This window comes from Coregonus clupeaformis, chromosome 11, assembly GCF_020615455.1.
Source record: "Coregonus clupeaformis isolate EN_2021a chromosome 11, ASM2061545v1, whole genome shotgun sequence".
In the NCBI taxonomy this organism is placed as follows: Eukaryota; Metazoa; Chordata; class Actinopteri; order Salmoniformes; family Salmonidae; genus Coregonus; species Coregonus clupeaformis.
This window is the reverse complement of record NC_059202.1, coordinates 9,545,724-9,562,963: the sequence shown is the minus strand read 5'-3', so window position 1 is coordinate 9,562,963 and position 17,240 is coordinate 9,545,724. Positions and strand designations below refer to the sequence as shown.

Sequence of the window (17,240 nt, the reverse complement as noted above, 5' to 3'; positions counted from 1 at the left end):
AGCCATTACCCATGGGGCCTAGCGGCAGGGCCTCAGGGACAGGGCCCGGGTGGACAGCTTCCAGACTGCTGGGTGTCTAGGCTACACTGGGAGAGAGGGATGGAAGGAGGAGAGGAGAGAGAGATGGAGAGGGGGAAGGGAGGAGAGAAGAAGAGAAATAAGGAGTGAGGAAAGGAGAAGAGAGAGATTGAGAGAGGGAGGAGAGGAGAAAGAGAAGATGAGATGTGAATAAGAGTGGAGGGGGAAATGGGAAGAAAGTTGAGAGTCAAAGGCAAAGTTGTAGGAGAGAGAGAGAGAGAGAGAGAGAGAGAGAGAGACTATATGGGTGAGGGATAGACCACTAGAACCTTTGCCATAGGGAGAGAGTTAGGTACGGAAAGTATTATGAAGGGGGGACTAGTAGGGAGGACATAGGTCTTAGGTTAGATCTCTCTGGGGAGATGAGGGGGGGATAATGGATGATGCTGTTTGCCTTGGAGCTGAACTTGGTTGCCTGATCACACAGGCAGCAGGGGAATGCAGGCAGGCATTGAGCAAACAGCCTGAAGAAAGGACCTGTTTCCCCCTGGCTGCTGCTGCCCTGACCCCAGGGCCCAGGCCACACTGGCTGGACACAGAGGGTGGACATGGACGGACAAAGGCTGGACAGGAGGGCCAGAGGGGATGAACCAGGGGGCCATGGTGGGACAGAGGGGGACAGAAGGGGGTGGACGTGGGTCATTGGGTGAGGCTGAACTTAACCATCAGTCTCCCATGAGAATCTCCCTCAGCTTGATGCTCTGTCACTCTCTGTCACTGTTCTCACCGTTTAGAAGACAACATAGCAAAACCCCATCAGCTCCACCAAAGCTATGCGACTAAACAAACTACCATACCTATGCAAAGTGGAACACAAGGAGATGACCTTCATTTTCATACCTTTTGTGTTGTAATGCTAAACCAATTAATAGCAATGTCAACATAGCTTTATCATATTAAAGGCTTTCTTCTCAGTTGAGAGGACACAGGCCAATTAGTAGGAAGTCCTCTCCCACAGCATCTGAGGCATTCCTGCAGCTCCTGTTCAAACGTTTGTTCTCACCTTAGTGAGGGGTCAGTCCCAACATGATTATCTAGGTCACTGCTCACCTATTCTGGGCCAGCGCTGACAGGGACATGCATCAGGCCCCTGGTAGGAAGGAGAGAAGGGGAGATAAAAGTGCTGTGAAGGTGGGTTTTTAGCAGTGTCCCAAATGGCACCCTATACCCTATATCAGGGGTATCAAACTCATTCCATGGAGGGCCGACTGTCTGCGTTTTTTTTTGTTTTTCCTTTCAATTAAGACCTAGACAACCAGGTGAGCGGAGTATCTTACTAATTAGTGACCTTAATTCATCAATCAAGTACAAGGGTGGAGCTAAAACCCGCAGACACTCGGCCCTCCGTGGAATGAGTTTGACACGTGCCCTATATAGAGCACTATGAAGGCAATAGGGTGCCATTTGGGATACAAAGAGCGTGTAAAGGAGAGGGAGGACGTTTCTTTACATTCCACTCCCTCTCACTGTTCCTGTTTCTGTTACTGTTCCACCATGCTGCAGTGATAATGGACATCTTATCTATCTGGAGGCTACACTTCTCACTGGCCTGCACTTCTTCAATGGACTGACTGCACTAGCTCTGTGGGCTGCTTGATGCTCTGTACCCCTTTTCCCCTTTTCTCACAGTGGAGGGGTGAACATTGACAGATGGCCCTCTCTCGCTTTATCTATCTTTCATTCTCTCACTGTCTGGCTCTTAATGTCTTTCTCTCACTCACTTTCTCACTTTTTCACTCACTCTCTCTCTCTCTCTCTCTCTCTCTCTCTCTCTCTCTCTCTCTCTCTCACACTCACTCACTCGCTCTCCCTTTCTCAACAGCAGTTATCATTTAGCATTATCTGGTGCAATATACATTGAACGTTTTCTCTTATTGTAAAATAACATTCACATCCATTCTGAAGGAAGGATTGGAGGTAGTCTAGAGGGAAGGAGGGGAGGGAGGGGAGGGAGGGAGGGGAGAGAGAGGAGCGAGATGGAGGTGAAGGAGTGAGGAGAATGACCTAACAGTCAGGAGAAGGTGGAGAAAGAGAGAGTAAAATGGGAATTGACATTCCGCAAGCCCCTGCTGTGTCCCCTCACAAACTCCCTTCTATCCTCTCCTTTCCTTTCCTCTCCTATCTCTCTCTCTCTCTCTCCCTCTCCCTCCCTTCCTCTGCCACTCCTGTCCTCTCTGTGTTTCTCTGCACCCTGGGTGTTATCATAGTTGTATTTAGTGTTGAAGCCAGTGGACGCTGCAGCCATGCAGAGTTGAATGGAGAGACACAACATGTGGCCTGCCCCCAGCCAAAACGCACCATCTGGCCTGTCCACGCCAAGGTAGGAGACCCGGGCCCCGCGTATAGAGGCCTGGCACCGAGCAGGGGACTGAACAGATGTGTGACCAAATATTCACACACACAGACACACACACAGAGGCACTAACTCACTGAGGCACGCACACACACACATGCGTGCATGATCAAATGCGGGGCCCCTCATACACATACAAATTCATACCAGGACATCCATACATGCAAGCCCTCATCCACATTATCATGCATAAGCATCAGAGGAGAGGGCACAGAGATCATATTGCTACCCAAAGAATACACAGGGTGCACTGGGGAGATGTGTGCTTCATTGGCGTGCTGTTGATGGACAAACAGTACATGTGATAACATTGCATCTGTACATCCAGCAGAATATTATTATCCAACAGGGATATGATAGAAGGATCTGTTTCTCTGTGTTACTAAACCTTTGATCCAACCCCTGGTCGGGGGGAATCCCCATACCTAGCCTCAGCATTCTGCCATTCCGTGAGAGCATGGTGACCTTTTGGGGTCAGAAAATCATTTGTGTCGTGTCCATGGTCTGTGTGTTCTGTGGCATATAATTGACATTTAATGAAGACAGGTCGAGGCATGGGGCCGCAAGGCGACAGAGAGAGGGAGGTGGGGGAGAGGGGGAGAGGGGAGAGGGGGAGAGGGGAGAGAGGGGAGAGAGGGGAGAAAGAGGGGGATGGAGTGGAGAGAAAGTAAAGGGGAGAAGAACAGACGCTGAGGACGAACAGCCTGTTGAGTCACTGCCAGCCCCATCTGTCTACTATTTCACATCAGCACCATCAAAGACACACAGAGGGGGAGGTGTGTGTGTGTGTGTGTGTGTGTGTGTGTGTATGTGTGTGTTTGTGTGTGTGTGTGTGTGTGTGTGTGTGTGTGTGTGTGTGTGTGTGTGTGTGTGTGTGTGTGTGTGTGTGTGTGTGTGTGTGTGTGTGTGTGTGTGTGTGTGTGTGTGTGTGTGTGTGTGTGTGTGTGTGTGTGTGTGTGTGGGTGTGGGTGGGTGGGTGGGTGGGTGGGTGGGTGGGTGGGTGGGTGTGTGCGTGCGTGTGTATGTGTATGTATATGTGTGTATGTATGTATCACTTTCCTGATGTTCCAAAAGGAACACATTCAGCGCAAAATAGGAGGAAACTTTTACATTTGTATTACATTTTCATTGTTCTGTTTTAAAACTTGTATCCCGTTCTCTGGTCTGGCTGAGTAGTCCTCTTCCCTTCCCGCCAAGGAGTAGCTGTGTTATTCCTAGGAGATCCCAACAGAAGTTGGACTGATTTTAAAGGCTTGGGGAAAACCAAGCTGCTCCATGGTACTCCACAACTAGAGACAACTCTACAGTGTGCGGCGAGAGGTTAACCACTGTGGTTGGAGCATTGGGATACCCACAGTACAGCAGCTTTAACTTAGACTTAGAGGATGTTACTGTGTGAAAATAGAGGTTTAAAAACAGTGGTAAAGGCTTTAGCACCTAGACTAAGGCCAGGATTCAATCTGAAACCGCACTATGGCGCGTTTGACATTTAAAGGTAATTTCCAATTGAGCCAAAATGAGTGAACTCCGCAAACACGGTAAAATTGCCTTTAAAAGTCGTATTACAAGCGTGATCGTAAAACACATTGTGGTTGGGATTTCTAAATTGTTATTTTCAGAAATACAATAATGACACATTTCCAATTCAACTCTCACCTTTAGTCTTCAGTCATAAGGAATTCCGTTTTGGCAACACAATGTCAGCACTCCCTCACGTTTACGCCATGGCCCCACTGTCCACAGAATGCCAACACTTCTCAATACATCAAACTTTAACTAAAGTTCAGCCATAGTATCGTAAAGAGTCAGTGATGAGCTGCAGCTATCTTTATGGCGGCAGAGATTCCACCATAACGTGTTTGCTTATGTCCTGATGAGATAGCATAGGTACAGTACAGATATGATACAGTGCCTTCAGAAAGTATTCACACCCCTTGACTTTTTCCACATTTTGTTGTGTTACAGCCTGAATTTAAAATTGATTAAATTTACATTTTTGTCACTGGCCTACACAAAATACCCCATAATGTCAAAGTGGAATTGTGTTTTTCAAAAGTTTTACAAATTAATTAAAAATGAAAAGCTGAAATGTCTTGAGTCAATAACTATTCAACCCCTTTGTTAAGGCGAGACTAAATACGTTCAGGAGTAAAAATGTGCTTAACAAGTCACATAATAAGTTAATTGGACTCACTCTATGTGAAATAATATGTTTAACATGCTTTTTGAATGTCTGCCTCGTCTATGTAGCCCACATATACAATTATCTGTAAGGTCCCTTAGTCGAGCAGTGAATTTCATATACAGATTCAACCACAAAGACCAGAGAGGTTTTCCAATGCCTCGCAAAGAACGGCACCTATTGGTAGCAGACATTGAATATCCCTTTGAGTATGGTGAAGTTATTAATTACACTTTGGATGGTGTATCAATACACTCAGTCACTACAAAGATACAGGCGTCTTTTGCCGTAGAGGAATGAAACCACTCAGGGATTTCACCATGAGGCCAATGGTGACTTTAAAACAGTTACGGAGTTTAATGGGTGTGATAGGAGAAAACGGAGGATGGATCAACAACATTGTAGTTACTCCACAATACTAGCTTAATTGACAAAGTGAAAAGAAAGAGGCCTGTACATAATAAAAAATATTCCAAACATGCATCCTGTTTGCAACAAGGCACTAAAGTAATACTGCAAAGAATGCAGCAAAGGAATTAACTTTTTGTCCTAACTACAAAGTGTTATGTTTGGGGCAAATCCAATACAACACTTTACTGAGTACCACTCTCCATATTTTCAAGCATAGTGGTGGCTGCATCATGTTATGGGTATGACTGTAATCGTTAAGGACTGGGGAGTTTTTCAGGATAAAAACTAAACGGAATGAAGCACAGGCAAAATCATAGAGGAAAACCTGGTTCAGTCTGCTTTCCACCAGACACTGGGAGATGAATTCACCTTTCAGCAGTACAATTACCTAAAACACAAGGCTAAACCTACACTGGAGTTGCTTACCAAGAAGACGGTGGATGTTCCTGAGTGGCCGAATTACAGTTTTGACTTAAATCTACTTGAAAATCTATGACAAAACCTGAAAGTCGTTGTCTATCAATGATTAATAACCAATTTGACAGAGCTTGAAGAATTTGGAAAATAATAATTGGCAAATGTTGCACAATCCAGGTGTTGAAAGCTCTTAATGACTTCCCGGGAAAGGTCCTTCCGTACTGTGAGAGGAGTGCCGGGCAGGACAGGGAGCAGGGCAGGGAGCAGACACACGTGGTGTCACTTTGCTGAGGCAATCATCCAGGAAGACCAGAGAGAACTGCATGTTATCCACACTAAGCACACAGCTAGATGACTTTGGTGTATATGACATTGCATGTCGATTGCTGCATGTGAATGATATCTAGGATTAGGCTGAAGCAGAGTCAGGTGAAATGACTTTGCAAGACAGTTTATTCCTTTACTCAACATTTTCTGTAGGTGTAGACAGTTAGTTAACCCCATATACAGTGGAGTAGCAGCCAGGATAGGATGTGTGATATGCTTTGAGAAGAGAGCGTCAGGCAGGTAGAAAACCATTAAACAGCACCCCTCAGGTTAAAACGCACACTAAATTAGACAGAGGTATGACAGATTCTGCCCCGGAGAGGCGCTCTGAAAGGTCATCCTTTCCATGAGGGGAATAGGAACTTTACTTAGTGAGTTCTCGTTCTCACCTCTCCTCTCTGTCAATGGTATTCATCATTACCTGTCCTTCATACATCATGATGTCACCAACAACTAACTACTGTAGACGTCTCCTCCATGGCAGTTGTCTAGAAAACCTAAGCTTCACAATGTACAAGCACCTTACAAATACACAGACAGATACACACGGACGTAAGCACGCACGCACGCACACACACACAAATTTTTTCCCCCTCCCCGTTGGCCAACTGCCAGCCTTGGTAATGAATGTCAGTTACAAGCAGTGGAGCACAAAAGTTGCCTCATACCTCTCTGTCTCCCTCTCTCCCTCTCTCTCCATGCCCCACTCTTCTCCTTTCTATTTTCTGTTGGATTATACTGATGAGCACTTACTGTAGCTTAAGGGGCTGGGCAGTAAGGTCGTGCCCTCACATGCACACACACACACATAAACACAGATACACACACTCATGATCATATGCATACATACACACCAGGTTCAAACTACGATGGTGCCCGGGGCTGCTGGGGCAAATACAAATCAGAGCACCTCTACACTGTTAAAATTAAGTACTTTGTAACACTAAAACTAGTGGCAACTGAGCTGCCACCACCTTAAAGGAGACACATCCTTGCCTTTGCTGGAGTACTGAAACGAATTTAAGGTGTACTGAAACATTCATCCTAAAGTGTTCTGAACCATGGTGTGTTGTAACACCACATAATCAAGAGTTGTGCAACACCTTGCCAGAGACTGGGAGCACTAACCCGGAAAAGGTTGAAAACACTATTTCAGTCCTGTGTAGTGCAGAATTAGATCCCTTCTCTTTTGGTGTTGTTTCCTCTCTCTATAGCTCCTAAACACTATGATGGTGTTCCGAATCCTGTCTAGTGCAGAATTAGATCCCGTCTTCTGGAGTTTCCAAATACTGTAAATGGGAGTCCCTCCTCTTTATGTATATTCCCTGCTCTTACAGTATATGGTGTGTTTATAAACTCCTCATTGGTAATTCCAAAAGGTTGAATGTACAGTATTATGCTCAAACAAAGGACACAAGAAAACACAAATTAATACGTTTGTCCAGGATAATAGATCAAGACATGATTTTGAAACTTGAAATGCTTTATCCTCCTGAGACCCCAATTTTTTGGGGGTATTATATATATATATTTTTACATAACGTTCAGTGTGACACAAAACACCTACATGTATTGTTATGACATTCTGCAATTGTCATTAGGCCTACACTTGTAGCCTGAATTGATGCATCCACTGTTGGTCTCTGCCTTGTCCACGAGGTCTCGGCCACTCATTTCCTCTCCGCCTTGACAAAATGTAAGTGTTCTCCACAAACCCTAACGCAATTTGGAGGGTATACCACCCGGTTTACGGTCAATTCACTAATTTTTCATGTGGTTGACATGCAGTAATGTTAAATAATGGTGTAATAGCCTATAGTTTTTTGGGCATGTTGTATTAATTGTGATAGGCTCACGTTTTATCGGTACGGGGTACCCCCACTATTTATTTTGCTGGGATGCCATACCGGACCATATCACCTTACTTTCACCCCTGGTGAAAAGTCTGATTAATATAATAGTTTGATTTAAACATTTACATGCTTTGCAAGAAGAACAATTTCCCTAATAATGTTGTTTACATGACACATCTGAAATCAAGCTACCTGATGGGATTTTGATAAACGGACAAAATCGGCAATCAAAATAAATGTTCTACCACTGCGACCATGTTATTTTTGGGAAGGCTATTTGATTCTGGGTTCGGACTTACAGTATAAAGTTTGTATGTGAAAACTATTTCTAATATGCATACTTTCAGTTTTTCTGAACTCACTTCACTCGAGCATAAGCATACAGGGAGGCTTGTGCTGCTGATAGTGCTGAGCGATTAGTGCTTTTTGAGATGGGTTCAGTTTTGGTTCACTTATTAAACAATAATCACAGTTTTTTATTTATTTTAACATTAAATGCATAATGAAATAATGACAAAATTATTTTATAACTTTTTCATGGAAATTCCAAAGCCAAGAATAATGAACATTCAATTGCCAAAACATTGAAAATATTCCATTGTCTCTGTCAGGTCCACATCAGTAGAAAAATAGGAAATATTTCAGTTGTTTTTATTGGATGACTTTATACTTTTTCATTCCTTAAAATCATAATCTCATCTCTGCTCAGGCAGTAGCAGCCAGCCAGTCTGACCACCTAATGTTATCTCTGTGCTCCCCATACTGTACTGTCTTTAGTCATCCTATTTAGCTAGGCTAGCGTGCCTAAATATGCTGCAGAGCTATCTGAATAAATCATTTTATTAGTTCTTCAAGGTAGATAAGGCATACTTTCACAAACTGTCATTATTCATCTCATCCTGTACATTCCTCTCTCATGCTGTCTTTGCGGTCTGTGTGAATCTAACCCAGGGGTCTCCAACAGGTCAAGTCACGAGCTACCGGTAGCTCGCAGCCCACCTATGAGTAGCTCGCCAAACAATTCTGAATGTACATGCAATTTTCACATGTTCCACCACAAACTGTCATAAACAAATCTCACAAGTATCAGACACCGCAAGCTCCCAGCTACTATCTAATCAACGCAACACTGACATTATCCCACCCCTGGTTAGCCACTATTGGCTTAAAAAGCCAAACCTAACACAATATCTGCCAATTCATTTCCAGCAATATTGCCCCTGTCTGTCTGTGTAGTCAGTTGATGAGATAACCATCTTGTGGGATGACAGAAATACTTTCTCTAAAACCTTCTCAATTAAATGTTAACTGCAAACTTGACTTACCTGGCAGAGGTATATAATCAGTAAGTATATAATTTTTATCTATTATTTGTAATTTGCTAACTTTGCCATGAAATGAGCGGTAGCAGCACAGAACCAGCTAGATTCGCAATTAAAGGGCCAAAAATAATCTAAATGTGTGTCTTCCAGACCAAGTAAAAATGGTTTTCAAGTGTGATTTAAGCACTGACATGGACTCAGAACATCCAATTTCGTTGTTTCACTATGAACAATTGTGATTTTGAGAGTGAAAATAAATAAATAATCTAAGACCAGCATTCTTTTACTGAGAAAACATAATTTGGGAAAATATAAAACTGAATTTGGTTTACAAAACCCCTTAGGGTTGTTTATTAACCATTATTTTATTATTTATTATTACCAGGTATAGTGACAGAAAACATAGTGCACTACTTTCTCTTGTACACTAAGGACCCGGGGAAGAGTTGCAGGGGAGAGGAGAAGAGAAGAATGTGCCTATTTGATAACTAGAAAAAAATTGTAGCTTGCTACATATTTTATTTTTTAAAATAGCTCTCATTCTAGAATAGGTTGGAGACACCTGATCTAACCTAACGTAGCAGGTGTAAAAGTGTATCCGTCTCTGTCCGAGCTGTAAAGAACAGGCGCAATCGATTATGGTCATTGTAGTTAATTACCACGTTCCTGCGCTGAACTAGGTTGAATATTTGCTTAATGAAAACTACTACTCCCTTCAGCCCAGCCCAGCGTTCCAGGGTGGCAGGTAGCTTAGTGGTTAAGAGCGTTGTGCCAGTAACCGAAAGGTTGCTGGTTCTAATCCCCGAGCCGACTAGGTGAAAAATCTGTCGATGTGCCCTTGAGCAAGGCACTTAACCCTAATTGCTCCTGTAAGTCGCTCTGGATAAGAGCGTCTGCTAAATGACTAAAATGTAAATGTAAAATGTTCCACATAGTTCTTGACTTGATTTCTCTTGTGAACGATTTGATTTCTCTCCAGAGAAATGGCGTTTTGGGCAAAACAAATAAAAAATAAATGTAATTCAAGTAATCGAACTGACGTTGGCCAATTAGTTGTTTAACAACCGAAAAAAATAACTAAATTTAGCTGCTGGTGCTGGCACATGCACAAATAAAATACACCGCTCCGGTGGAAGGTTGGATTTAATCACAGTACTGATGAGTTAGATGATATGATTGACAGTTGACTGTTCAGTTGGCATTAGTCTGTGATTCTTGTGTTGATTGGCTTTGGTTAGGATTGGCAAGCAGGTTGGTAACATAGTATGTATGTTTTTCTGCATGGAGACAGAGAAATTGCAAATAATAACAACCAATAATGACAGTACATGAATGCATAATTAGGTTATTTAATGCTATAATATTAATAAATTGCAATATGAATATACAATTATTAAACATATCAATAGCAATATAGAAAATGCATAATCGATAAAGCTATGCAAATATAGCAACAAGATAACAATATTCAGGAAAGAAAACAAGTTCAGGAAAGATGCAAACAATGGCAACTTACATGTAGCATCATGAAAACTGGTCAATAATTCAAAATGGCTGTTTGACTTGGACTATTAACATTAGCAGCTGAAATGCTACACAAAACAAATGTTCTTGTTGAGTAAATTCCTTTTCTGTTTCCGTCTTAAATGTGATAACATTTTTTTCTCACGTTTTCATTGACTCATACTTTCTTGGATTGTTTTGTAAAGTTTCATCTGAGCGTTCGGTGTGCTATCACCTGACTGAGTTCGTGAAGGAGCCAAATACAGGGGAGGCGCCCACAAACTTGCCTGTTTTTACATTTCACCAAAGAGTTTGTTAGAGCGCACACCTGCCACGAATGCCCTCTCTCCACCTCCATGCCTCAGACTGGGGGAATTTGAAGTTCACATTTTTCCATTAATTTAAACATTTGTCTTCTGATATTGGTGCCCAAGTTCCTTGCACGGTACGTGGCTGTGTGGTTGAGTGGGTCAAATTCAGAAAAAATTTGCCATCTTACTGCCTCAGGGGTTCAATTCCTACTTCTGCCTGTCCAACTTTCACTCCTTCTCTGTCGCCTCCTGTTTGTAATCTGTCTAAACAAAGCACGGATACAAATGTATGTAATATTGAGTTTCAGAAATAACTTTCTCCCTAGGCCCTTTCAGACTTGAGATAAGTTGATTTAACATGGACTTAGGTCTACTTGTCTGAATCTGGCCCTATGCATTCTGTGTAACAAGGGTGGTTCAGGACAACAGTTCACTCCTGAGAACTGTCTGAGTGGACTAAGGCAGTGTTTTGACAAGCAGGAGACACAGGTTCACATACACCTTCTCACATGAATACCTGTGATGGCCCACTTTACACATGTTAACTCTGCTATGACTTACATAGCTCGAAACATTTTGATTGTAACAATATTTATAATCTCACAATGGGCCTGGCAACTGTAGCCTTCAGTTAGTGCCAAAGTCTACCCTAGGAAAAGTTTTCAATTCCCAGTGTCTTCTTTAAAATGTTAATCAAAATATTGACAAAAAAATCATCATCAATCAATATGTATGCTATAAATCATTTGAAAGGTGAAACAATTTGATTGTATGAGCAACAGTCTGACAAAACCTTATTTTTGTGTTTTGATGGTGCCTTTTACATGCACTGAAACACTCTCTTAAAAATACAATTATTCAGATTGAAAAACCACTGGGTGTTTCAGAGTACTTCCATTCGTTTTTGAAATACACTTAACAAAAATGTAAATGCAACATACAACAATTTCAAAGATTTGACTGAGTTACAGTTCAAATAAGGACATCAAGTCAATTGAAATAAATTCATTAGTCCCTAATCTATGGATTTCACATAACTGTGAATACAGATATGCGTCTGTTGGTCACAGATACCTTTAATAAAAAAAGGTAGGGGTGTGGATCAGCAAACCAGTCAGTATCTGGTGTGACCACCATTTGCCCCATGCAGCGCGACACATCTCCTTCACATAGAGTTGATCAGGCTGTTGATTGTGGCCTGTGGAATGTTGTCCCACTCCTCTTCAATGGCTGTGCAAAGTTGCTGGATATTGGCAGGAACTGGAACACACTGTCGTACACGTCGATCCAGGGCATCCCAAACATGCTCAATGGGTGACATGTCTGGGGAGTATGCAGGCCATGGAAGAACTGGGACATTTTCAGCTTTAATTGTGTACAGATCCTTGCGACATGGGGCCGTGCATTATCATGCTGAAACATGAGGCGATGGCGGCGGATGAATGGTACAACAATGGCCTCAGGATCTCGTCAAGGTGTCTCTGTGCATTCCAATTGCCATCGATAAAATACAATTGTGTTCGTTGTCTGTAGCTTATGCCTGCTCATACCATAACCCCACCTCCACAATGGAGCACTCTGTTCACAACATTGACATCAGCAAACCGCTCGCCCACACAACACCATCTGCCATGGATAAATCCATGAAGAACACACTTCTCCAGCGTGCCAGTGGCCATCGAAGGTGAGCAGTTGCCCACTGAAGTCGGTTACGACACCGAACTGCAGTCAGGTCAAAACCCTAGTGAGAACGACGAGCATGCAGATGAGCTTCCCTGAGACGGTTTCTGACAGTTTGTGCAGAAATTCTTCAGTTGTGCAAACCCACAGTTTCATCAGCTGTCCGGTTGGCTGGTCTCAGACAATCACGCCGGTGAAGAAGCCGGATGTGGAGGTCCTGGGCTGGCGTGGTTACACGTTATCTGCGGTTGTGAGGCCGGTTGCACGCACTGCTAAATTCTCTAAAACGATGTAAGAGGTGGCTTATGGTCGAGAAATGAACATTAAATTCTCTGGCAACAGCTCTGGTGGACATTCCTGCAGTCAGCATGCCAATTGTACGCTCCCGCAAAACTTGAAACATCTGTGGCATTATGTTGTGTGATGAAACTGCACATTTTAGAGTGGCCTTTTATTGTCCCCAGCACAAGGTGCATCTGTGTAATGATCATGTTATTTAATCAGCTTCTTGTTATGCCACACCTGTCAGGTGGATGGATTATCTTGTCAAAGGAGAAATGCTCATTAACAGGGATGTAAACACATTTGCGCACAACATCCTCCCAGAGTGCGAAGAGCCTTGGCGTGACCCTGGACAACACCCTGTCGTTCTCCGCTAACATCAAGGCGGTGACCCGATCCTGTAGGTTCATGCTCTACAACATTCGGAGAGTACGACCCTGCCTTACACAGGAAGCGGCACAGGTCCTAATCCAGGCACTTGTCATTTCCCATCTGGATTACTGCAACTCGCTGTTGGCTGGGCTCCCTGCCTGTGCCATTAAACCCCTACAACTCATCCAGAATGCTGCAGCCCGTCTGGTGTTCAACCTTCCCAAGTTCTCTCACGTCACCCCGCTCCTCCGCACACTCCACTGGCTTCCAGTTGAAGCTCGCATCTGCTACAAGACAATGGTGCTTGCCTACGGAGCTGTGAGGGGAACGGCACCTCCGTACCTTCAGGCTCTGATCAGTCCCTACACCCAAACGAGGGCATTGCGTTCATCCACCTCTGGCCTGCTGGCTCCCCTACCTCTGCGGAAGCATAGTTCCCGCTCAGCCCAGTCAAAACTGTTCGCTGCTCTGGCACCCCAATGGTGGAACAAGCTCCCTCACGACGCCAGGACAGCGGAGTCACTCACCACCTTCCGGAGACATTTGAAACCCCACCTCTTTAAGGAATACCTGGGATAGGATAAAGTAATCCTTCTACCCCTCCCCCCAAAAAAAACACAACAAAAAAAACATTGTAAAGTGGTTATCCCACTGGCTATAAGGTGAATGCACCAATTTGTAAGTCGCTCTGGATAAGAGCGTCTGCTAGATGACGTAAATGTAAAATGTAATTTGAGAGAAATAAGCTTTTTGTGCTTATGGAAAATCTCTGGGATCTTTTATTTTAGCTCATTTACATTTACATTATAGTCATTTAGCAGACGCTCTTATCCAGAGCGACTTACAGTTAGTGAATACATTTTTTTTTTATACTGGCCCCCCGTGGGAATCGAACCCACAACCCTGGCGTTGCAAACACCATGCTCTATCAACTGAGCTACATCCCTGCCGGCCATTCCCTCCCCACATGAAACATGGGACCAACACTTTGCATGTTGCGTTTATATTTTTGTTCAGTCTACATTCAACGTATCAGAACACTTACATTGGGTTTACATTCAAAGACCCTCCAAACACCAGATATCAGGTTAGGTGCACTATACTACACAAAATATGGTGTTTTGCATCTTTCTATTCTAAAAGGTTAACCTAGGATCCCCAATGACCATAAAATACATTAATGTTGGTTCAGCCCACTATCTAGAGAACCCCCAGGAGTCAACTCAAACTCTACAAACAGTATGTACTGTATATCACATACACCTTCTACTAACTACAATATAGAAGTGCTCCCATTATGAATTCAGCAAATACAGGGGTAGGAGAGGGGAGGGGATTATGTCAGAGGAAGAGACTATCCTCACAGCATTGTCAGACTGCAGTCACCTTGTGTTTGTTACACCTGTGAGAGGAGGGGACAAGGCCCAGGGGCAGGGTGATTGGCCACAGCAGCGTTTTGATTCAAACGCTGTTCTGAGGATCTCTATCTCTTTCTCATCTATATTTCCCTCATATTTCTTCTCTCTTCCCCTCTTCTCTCTCCTTGCACTCTTTTTATCTCTCCCTCTTGCCCACGTCATCCCTCAGTGCCCATCCTTACAGCGCCTGCAGACAGTGTGTGTAACCACAGAGGTAGTCAGAGAACAGTTAACCGTCACTGTACTTTGTGTGTGTCTAATATAAACACAACTGGAGACGTTCGTCTGTCAGCAATCATACCTCCCAGACACTGGCACAGGAGCTATCAGTGATCTACTGTACACACACACACACACACACACACACACACACACACACACACAAACACAGTGATTCAACACACACACGTACACACACTGAAACGTGGATTCTCTCTCTATCTCTTCCTCCCTTCCCCTCTTCCTCCTTAAATCTCTCTCTCTCTCTCTCTCTCTCTCTCTCTCTCTGTCTTTTTCTTTCCCTCTCTTTCTCTGCATACACATCCAGATAACCAGAGGAGTCTTTGCAGGGCTTTGACTGTCAGCACCTATCAGATGTTAACCCACCCTTACGGAAAAACCACATGAATTGCACATGTGATTTAATGTGAAGTTAATGTGATAACAAGTGTCGTGAAGCAACATGATAACATAAAACTACACGTGACAACATGTGAGCACGTAAGAACATGATCTAATGTGAAATGTATGTGAAATAAATGTGACAACATGGGGATGCAACATTTCAACATATGATAACATGAAACTACACGTGACAACATGTGAGCTAGTGAAAACACAATCTCGTGAAAGAAATGTGACAACATGGGAATGCAAAATTTCAACATGTGATACTATGACATTACACGTGACAACATTTCAGCACATGTGAAAATCCGGGTATCAAATGTCATTTAGAAACAAATAATTTTTAGTCTTTTTTGGTTCGAGTTGCCAAACGTCAGCCTCGAAACCTTAATGACTTGGAGAAGATCTGCAAAGAGGAGTGGGACAAAATCCCTCCTGAGATGTGTGCAAACCTGGTGGCCAACAAGGGTTTTGCCTCTGTGATTGCCAACAAGGGTTTTGCCACCAAGTACTAAGTCATGTTTTGCAGAGGGGTCAAATACTTATTACCCTCATTAAAATGCAAATAGATTTATAACATTTTTGACATGCGTTTTTCTGGATTTTTTTGTTGTTATTCTGTCTCTCACTGTTCAAATAAACCTACCATTAAAATTATAGACTGATCATTTCTTTGTCAGTGGGCAAACGTACAAAATCGGCAGGGGATCAAATAAAATGTTCCCTCACTGTATATGTATTTGTGCCATCTGTCGGTGGAAGTTTTGTAGCAGTTTAAGTGTTTGATTGTTATGCCCATGCAAGTAGAGCACATCCTTTGACGCTGTCTGTTCTGCAAACATTGTCAGTAATGAGCTGCAGTGTGAAGCGGTTATTGTGCATTTTCCAGTAATGTAGCCCTTTTCTGCAGTCAATTGACCAAATAACCCTCTAGTGGCCTCATGGGTGGAAGGTTATTTATATTTTTCATAATTCATAAACGTTTCTTCTTTTTTTTATGCCGAATATCCAGTGTTTCTATGTCAAACGGTTTTGTTATATTTCACTTTTCTGTGATGTATATAAAGTGTATTATTGGGATGCAAACTCAAAATGGAATACATTTCAACTCTATATCTGACATGGTACAGGTGTCTTCTTTTTTTAAACCTAAAACCATGTGTGTGAAGTGTACACTTTTGTTTAAAGTAGATTTTTTTAAGACTACCAATAAACACTCTGTGTGACCCTGATTTAGCCCACTGCAGTAAAAGGTAAATGGCAACTTATTGTTGTGAATTTATAATTTCTTAATTGGGAACTACTTGCCTGTAAGTTATTGTAAAAGTCACAGGACATTTGCTGCCACTAGCAATCTTTCCAATAACCTACTGTGCCTTCACTGACTCTTCTGTTGACAATAGTGATGGGGAAACTAAGCTTCATGAAGCATTGAGCATTTCCAGCCAATTGTGTCAAAAATAGGTTAATTACTCAAGGGTTTGATCAACACGTTGTACACTAGTGGCACCTGCTGGTCAAAATATTTCAGAAGAGCCAAATTATTATAGATGACGTCGCACATAGCGCGTGTGCAGGGTAGCCTTTTTGTCTTCTACCGAAACCAATACCAAACCAATCAGGTGGTCATTTGACAAAACAACGCTTCCGAAATCATTGATCACGTGTTTCTGATAAAGTGATACAAGTATCGGCACACTGCTTCAAAGTAAACTGCTTAGCGATTTCCACACATGCCACAGTGCTCTGGTATCAAATGTAACATCACTAGCTGACAACATGCACATAAACCACTTAAACTGGTACAACATTTCCACTGACGGTGGGCACAAATACAATATATTTTAGACCATGCCTCCAATATGCTAATGAGTCCCCGCCAGCACATTTCCCCCACCTACATTTCAAAGTGCAGTAATAATCGTACCTAATGCTGAGTTCTTAACCAAGTGGGAGTTGGGAATTTACCACATATTACTGGGAAAAATCCACTTGAACGGCCATCCAACTGGTAATTACTAGTGGGAAATATGTCTATCATCACATTGTTTATAAAAAGGTATCTATTAATATGGTTTTTGAACTCTATAATTTTTTTTCAAGC

The 17,240-nt window shown here is 42.8% G+C and overlaps 1 pseudogene; it reads right to left on the bottom strand.

Moving 5' to 3' along the window:
* Nucleotides 1-17,240, bottom strand: part of LOC123492015 — a 128,647-nt pseudogene that overhangs the window by 29,254 nt on the left and 82,153 nt on the right.